Genomic DNA, 8496 nt, shown 5'->3' on the forward strand with positions numbered 1-8496 from the left:
GTTGGTTTTTTGAGAAGGGGTGCAACTCTTGCTCTCTTGAAGACGGAAGGGACATGGCCAGCGGTCAAGGATGAGTTGATCAGCGAGGTGAGGTAGGGGAGACTGTCACCGGAGATGGTCTGGAGAAGAGAGGAGGGGATGGGGTCAAGCGGGCAGGTTGTTGGGCGGCCTGCAGTCACTAGTCGCAAGATTTTATCTGGAGAGAGAGGGGAGAAAGAAGTCAAAGCATAGGGTAGGGCAGTGTGAGCAGGACCAGCAGTGTCATTAGACTTAACAAACGAGGATCGGATGTCGTCAACCTTCTTTTCAAAGTGGTTGACTTTAAGTCCGGGAAAACTCCAGGGTTGGATGGCATACCAATCGAGGTATACCAAACCTTTTTTGATATACTAAGAGGACCGTTATTAGCATGTTTTAACCACTCCTATGTAAATGGTAGATTATCTGACACTCAAGAAGAAGGTCTGATCTCATTATTACTGAAACAGGATACAAGTGGAAAATATAAAGATCCAGTCCATTTACAAAATTGGAGGCCCCTTACACTTCAGTGTTGTGATGCAAAAATCCTAGCAAAATGTATAGCGCATAGAATTAAAAAGGTATTGTCGGATATTATTCATTCTAATCAGACAGGTTTTTTACATGGAAGATACATTGGAGATAATATAAGGCAAGTATTGGAAACAATAGAACACTATGGAAAATATGGGAAACCAGGCCTGCTATTCATAGCAGACTTCGAAAAGGCATTTGATAAAGTTCGACTGGAATTTATATATAAATGCCTGGAGCATTTTAATTTTGGAGAATCTCTTATAAAATGGGTCAAAATCATGTATAGTAACCCTAGGTGTAAAATAGTAAATAATGGCTATTTCTCAGAAAGTTTCAAACTGTCAAGAGGAGTGAAACAAGGTTGTCCACTATCGGCATATCTATTTATTGTGGCCATCGAGATGTTAGCTATTAAAATCAGATCCAATAACAATATCAGAGGATTAGAAATACAGGGCTTAAAAACAAAGGTGTCATTGTACGCAGATGATTCATGTTTTCTTTTAGATCCACAACTAGAATCCCTCCACAGCCTCATAGAGGATCTAGATACATTTTCTAACCTCTCTGGATTAAAACCAAATTATGACAAATGTACTATATTACGTATTGGATCACTAAAAAATACAATTTTTACATTACCATGTAGTTTACCAATAAAATGGTCTGATGGTGATGTGGATATACTCGGAATACATATCCCAAAGGAAATAAATGATCTCACTTCAATAAATCTTAATAGAAAGTTAGCAAAAATAGATAAGATCTTACTACCATGGAAAGGAAAATACCTGTCAATTTGTGGAAAAATCACCCTGATTAACTCTTTAGTATTATCCCAGTTTACCTATTTGCTTATGGTCTTGCCTACGCCTAGCAAACAGTTTTTTAAATTATATGAGAAAAAAATATTCAATTTTATTTGGAACGGCAAGCCAGACAAAATTAAAAGAGCATATTTATATAATGAATATGAATTCGGAGGACAGAAATTATTAAATATTAAAGCATTAGACCTATCACTAAAATCTTCAGTCATCCAAAAGTTATACTTAAATCCGAACTGGTTCTCAAGCAAATTAGTAAGATTGTCTCACCCACTTTTTCCCTTTATTCAGATTACAACCTCTCACTTTCAGTTATTTGAAAAGGAAATAATCTCCCAAATGTCACTATTTCTAAAACAAGCCATAGAAAGTTGGTTGCAATTTCAATTTAATCCTCCAGAAACGACAGAACAAATAATGCAACAAATATTGTGGTTAAATTCAAATATACTAATTGACAAAAAAACTTTATTTTTTGACAGAATGTTTAAAAAAGGTATAATCTTCGTAAATGATATCATCGGTAGGACTGGTGGAGTTATGTCGCACATGCAGCTAACAAAAACATATGGAAATGTCTGCTCTACCCAAAATTACAACCAAATAATTGCAGCCTTACCGCAAAAGTGGAAGAGGAAAGTTGAAGGGGGAGAAAGTAAGGAACTTGTCTGTCGGCCTTGCATTAAAGAACATAATTGGTTAAGGAAAACTGTGATAAATAAAAAAGTATATCAGTTTCACTTAAGGACCAAAGGATTGACAGCAGTCCCATATAGATTGCAAAATAGTTGGGAAGAGATCTTTGACGTACCGATCCCATGGCATAGTGTTTATGAACTGACACGCAAAACGACACCGGATTCAAAAATTAGAATCTTTCAATTTAAATTATTATATAAAATTCTTGCTACCAATAGAATGTTATTTATATGGGGGATACAATCTTCCCAGCTCTGCAGATTTTGCTGTGAAGAGATAGAATCATTAGATCATTTGTTTTGGTTCTGTCCATTTGTAGCTTGTTTTTGGACACAGGTCCAGGAATGGCTAAACGATCGCAATATTTACCTGGAACTAACCTTGCAGATAGCATTACTGGGTGATCTGAAAAGTCATAGTCAATCAATCAATAATATAATAATACTTTTAGCAAAAATGTTTATTTTTAATTCACAATCTGTAGAAGCAATGAGAATAGAAAGGTTCAGAACTTTTGTAAAACATCACAGTATGGTTGAAATATATATGGCAAATAGAAATCCTATATGGATGGTGTTAAGAGATAGATGGGAGGTATTGAATAGAGTTGAAGGATGGGACTAATAACAAATAACAACAAATAATAACAAAGATAGTTAATAATGTAAGCATACTGTGTCCATAATAAGTATATAGGTTGTATGTTGGGAGCTTTTGGGAAAGAGCACAGTTAGAAAGATATGGCATTTAGAAGCAAACCGGATGGACATCATGAAAATGATCGGAGAGGTTGAGAGTAGAAGAGGTTCAGGAGCAAAAAAAATATATATATATATATATATATATATATATATATAGATATATATATATATATATAGATATAGAATTATTGTAAAATTAACTCTGTCCATAAGGTGTAGATAGTAAGTATAGACCGGAAGTAGAGGCCTGGGCGTTGTTGTTCACTAATTTACTCCAAGTAGGGAAAGGATGGTGGGGTTGAAAAGTAATAAAGGGGAATATATATATAAAAAATAAAAAAAAACATGGGGGATTGGAAGTGATGCAGACAATTACATTGATAGAAGATACAATCTATCTGCAATATTAAGCTGATCCATTCCCCCGAAAAAAAAAAAAAAATAATAATAAAAAAAAATGGTTGACAAAGTCATCCACAGAGAGGGAGGAGGGGGGGGGGGGGGGGGGAGGATTCAGCAGTGAGGAGAATGTGGCAAAGAGCTTCCTAGGGTTAGAGGCAGATGCTTGGAATTTAGAGTGGTAGAAAGTGGCCTTAGCAGCAGAAACAGATGAAGAAAATGTAGAGAGGAGGGAGTGAAAAGATGCCAGGTCGGCAGGGAGTTTAGTTTTCTTCCATTTCCGCTCAGCTGCCCGGAGCTCTGTTCTGTGAGCTCGCAATGAGTCATCAAGCCACAGAGCTGGAGGGGAGGACCGAGCCGGCCGGGAGGATAGGGGACACAGGGAGTCAAAGGATGCAGAAAGGGAGGAGAGGAGGGTTGAGGAGGCAGAATCAGGAGATTGGAGGGAGAAGGATTGAGCAGAGGGAAGAGATGATAGGATGGAAGAGGAGAGAGTAGTGGGAGAGAGAGAGCGAAGGTTGCGGCGGCGCGTTACCATCTGTGTAGGGGCAGAGTGAGTAGTGTTGGAGGAGAGCGAGAGAGAAAAGGATACAAAGTAGTGGTCGGAGACATGGAGGGGAGTTGCAGTGAGATTAGTAGAAGAGCAACATCTAGTAAAGATGAAGTCAAGCGTATTGCCTGCCTTGTGAGTGGGGGGGGATGGTGAGAGGGTGAGGTCAAAAGAGGAGAGGAGTGGAAAGAAGGAGGCAGAGAGAAATGAGTCAAATGTAGACGCGGGGAGGTTGAAATCCCCCAAAACTGTGAAGGGTGAGCCATCCTCAGGAAAGGAACTTATCAAGGCGTCAAGCTCATTGATGAACTCTCCAAGGGAACCTGGAGGGCGATAGATGACAAGGATATTAAGCTTAAATGGGCTAGTGACTGTGACAGCGTGGAATTCAAATGAGGAGATAGACAGATGGGTTAGGGGAAAAATTGAGAATGACCACTTGGGAGAGATGAGGATTCCTGTGCCACCACCCCTCTGACCAGATGCTCTCGGGGTATGCGAGAACACATGGTCAGACGAGGAGAGAGCAGTAGGAGTAGCAGTGTTTTCAGTGGTAATCCATGTTTCCGTCAGTGCCAGGAAGTCGAGGGACTGGAGGGTAGCATAGGCTGGGATGAAGTCAGCCTTGTTGGCGGCAGAACGGCAGTTCCAGAGGCTGCCTGAGACCTGGAACTCCAGGTGTGTGGTGCGTGCAGGGACCACCAGGTTAGAGAGGCAGCAGCCACGCGGTGTGAGGCGTTTGTGTAGCCTGTGCGGAGAGGAGAGAACAGGGATAGGCAGAGGCATAGTTGACAGGCTGCAGCAGATGGCTACAATAATGCAGAGGAGATCGGGATGAAATGAACTAAACATCAGGGAAAGGAGAGAGCAGGCCTCCCTCACCAAAAAAAAAATATATATATATAACTCTCCCAACTTCCACCTCAGAAACTATAATTGTTTCACTGAACCACCCGAGTAAAACTCTCCCAACTTCCACTTTAGAAATTAGAATTGTTGTAAACTACAGCAGACTGTTATCAGTAGCTGTAATTAAGTACAGCAGCTACCAACCACCTAACGTTAATGCCTCAGATGAGGTTAGAAAAACAGCTGAATGGTAGCAGCTAGCTGGCTCAATCACAGGTACTCTTAAGCATGAAATAACATTGGAAACAATTAACCACAGTTGCAAAAAGTTACCAGTAGCTACCCGCTAGCTAGCTAGCTATGTTGGTCCAAGTAGTGGGTAGGCTAGCCTCGTGCTTCGCCGGAGTCCGCCGAATACAGTCCTTACCTACAATAATTACCTACAATAACCTACAATAACTACCTGAGTAAACTACCTATAATACCTAACTACAATACCTACCTACAATCTAAATACATGGTTTAAGCTTTACTCAACACCATATAAGAAGCCAAGCTTACCTCCTGCTAGAGAAAACACAACCTCTCCCGTCAGCATCCCCCAAAGACAGCAGGGGGGTACCGGTGCAGAGTCAATGTGCGGGGGCACCGGCTAGTTGAGATAGTTGAAGTAATATGTACATGTGGGTAGAGTTAAAGTGACTATGCATAAATAATTAACAGAGTAGCAGCAGCGTAAAAAGGATGGGGTGGGGGGGGGGGCAGTGCAAATAGTCCGGGTAGCCATGATTAGCTTTTCGGGAGTCTTATGGCTTGGGGGTAGAAGCTGTTGAGAAGTCTTTTGGACCTAGACTTGGCACTCCGGTACCGCTTGCCGTGCAGTAGCAGAGAGAACAGTCTATGACTAGGGTGGCTGGAGTCTTTGACAATTTTGAGGGCCTTCCTCTGACACCGCCTGGTATAGAGGTCCTGGATGGCAGGAAGCTTGGCCCCAGTGATGTACTGGGCCGTACGCACTACCCTCTGTAGTGCCTTGCAGTCGGAGGCCAAGCAGTTGCCATACCAGGCGGTGATGCAACCAGTCAGGATGCTCTCGATGGTGCAGCTTTAGAATTTTTTGAGGATCTGAGGACCCATGCCAAATCTTTTCAGTCTCCTGAGGGGGAATAGGCTTTGTCGTGCCCTCTTCACGACTGTTTTGGTGTGTTTGGACCATGATAGTTCGTTGGTGATGTGGACACCAAGGAACTTGAAGCTCTCAACCTGTTCCACTAAAGTCCACCTGTGTGCAATCTAAGTGTCACATGATCTGTCACATGAGCTCAGTATATATACAGTGGGGGAAAAAAGTATTTAGTCAGCCACCAATTGTGCAAGTTCTCCCACTTAAAAAGATGAGAGAGGCCTGTAATTTTCATCATAGGTACACGTCAACTATGACAGACAAATTGAGATTTATTTTCTCCAGAAAATCACATTGTAGGATTTTTAATGAATTTATTTGCAAATTATGGTGGAAAATAAGTATTTGGTCAATTACAAAAGTTTCTCAATACTTTGTTATATACCCTTTGTTGGCAATGACACAGGTCCAACGTTTTCTGTAAGTCTTCACAAGGTTTTCACACACTGTTGCTGGTATTTTGGCCCATTCCTCCATGCAGATCTCCTCTAGAGCAGTGATGTTTTGGGGCTGTCGCTGGACAACACAGACTTTCAACTCCCTCCAAAGATTTTCTATGGGGTTGAGATCTGGAGACTGGCTAGGCCACTCCAGGACCTTGAAATGCTTCTTACAAAGCCACTCCTTCGTTGCCCGGACGGTGTGTTTGGGATCATTGTCATGCTGAAAGACGCAGCCACGTTTCATCTTCAATGCCCTTGCTGATGGAAGGAGGTTTTCACTCAAAATCTCACGATACATGGCCCCATTCATTCTTTCCTTTACACGGATCAGTTGTCCTGGTCCCTTTGCAGAAAAAGAGCCCCAAAGCATGATGTTTCCACCCCCATGCTTCACAGTAGGTATGGTGTTCTTTGGATGCAACTCAGCATTCTTTGTCCTCCAAACACGACGAGTTGAGTTTTTACCAAAAAGTTCTATTTTGGTTTCATCTGACCATATGACATTCTCCCAATCCTCTTCTGGATCATCCAAATGCACTCTAGCAAACTTCAGACGGGCCTGGACATGTACTGGCTTAAGCAGGGGGACACGTCTGGCACTGCAGGATTTAAGTCCCTGGCGGCGTAGTGTGTTACTCTCTGCAGGTCATTCACTAGGTCCCCCCGTGTGGTTCTGGGATTGTTCTTGTGATCATTTTGACCCCACGGGGTGAGATCTTGCGTGGAGCCCCAGATCGAGGGAGATTATCAGTGGTCTTGTATGTCTTCCATTTCCTAATAATTGCTCCCACAGTTGATTTCTTCAAACCAAGCTGCTTACCTATTGCAGATTCAGTCTTCCCAGCCTGGTGTAGGTCTACAATTTTGTTTCTGGTGTCCTTTGACAGCTCTTTGGTCTTGGCCATAGTGGAGTTTGGAGTGTGACTGTTTGAGGTTGTGGACAGGTGTCTTTTATACTGATAACAAGTTCAAACAGGTGCCATTAATACAGGTAATGAGTGGATGACAAAGGAGCCTCTTAAAGAAGTTACAGGTCTGTGAGAGCCAGAAATCTTGCTTGTTTGTAGGTGACCAAATACTTATTTTCCACCATAATTTGCAAATAAATTCATTAAAAATCCTACAATGTGATTTTCTGGATTTTGTTCTCTCAATTTGTCTGTCATATTTGACGTGTACCTATGATGAATACTACAGGCCTCTCTCATCTTTTTAAGTGGGAGTACTTGCACAATTGGTGGCTGACTAAATACTTTTTTCCCCCACTGTACACCTGTTCTGAAAGAACCCAGAGTCTGCAACACCACTAAGCAATGGGCACCACCAAGCAAGCGGCACCATGAAGACCAAGGAGCTCTCCAAACAGGTCAGGGACAAAGTTTTGGAGAAGTACAGATCAGGGTTGGGTTATAAAAAAATATCTGAAACTTTGAACATCCCACGGAGCACCATTAAATCCATTATAAAAAAATTGAAAGAATATGGCACCACAACAAAAATGCCAAGAGGGGGCCACCCACCAAAACTCACAGACCAGGCAAGGAGGGAATTAATCAGAGAGGCAACAAAGAGACCAAAGATAACCCTGAAGGAGCTGCAAAGCTCCACAGTGGAGATTGGACCACTTTGGACTTTACGGAAGAGTGGACAGAAAAAAGCCATTGCTTAATGAAAAAAATAAGCAAACACGTTTGATGTTCGCCGAAAGGCATGTTGGAGACCTCTCATCACCCTGAGAACACCACCCCAGTGAAGCATGGTGGTGGCAGCATCATGCTGTGGGGATGTTTTTCATCGGCAGGGACTGGGAAACTGGTCAGAATTGAAGGAATGATGGATGGCGCTAAATACAGGGAAATTCTTGAGGGAAACCTGTTTCAGTCTTCCAGAGATTTGAGACTGGGAAGGAGGTTCACCTTCCAGCAGGACAATGACCCTAAGCAATCGAGTGGTTTAAGGGGAAACATTTAAATGTTTTGGAATGGCCTAGTCAAAGCACAGACCTCATTTCAATTGAGAATCTGTGGTATGACTTAAAGATTGCTGTACACCAGCGGAACCCATCCAACTTGAAGGAGCTGGAGCAGTTTTGCCTTGAAGAATGGGCAAAAATCCCAGTGGCTAGATGTGCCAAGCTTATAGAGACATACCCCAAGAGACTTGCAGCTGTAATTGCTGCAAAAGGTGGCTCTACAAAGTATTGACTTTGGGGAAGTGAATAGTTTTGCGCGCTCAAGTTGTCTTTTTTTTGGTCTTATTTCCTGTTTGTTCACACAAAAAAATATGT

This window comes from Coregonus lavaretus (genome assembly GCF_964263955.1).
Source record: "Coregonus lavaretus genome assembly, chromosome: 12".
Taxonomy (NCBI): Eukaryota; Metazoa; Chordata; class Actinopteri; order Salmoniformes; family Salmonidae; genus Coregonus; species Coregonus lavaretus.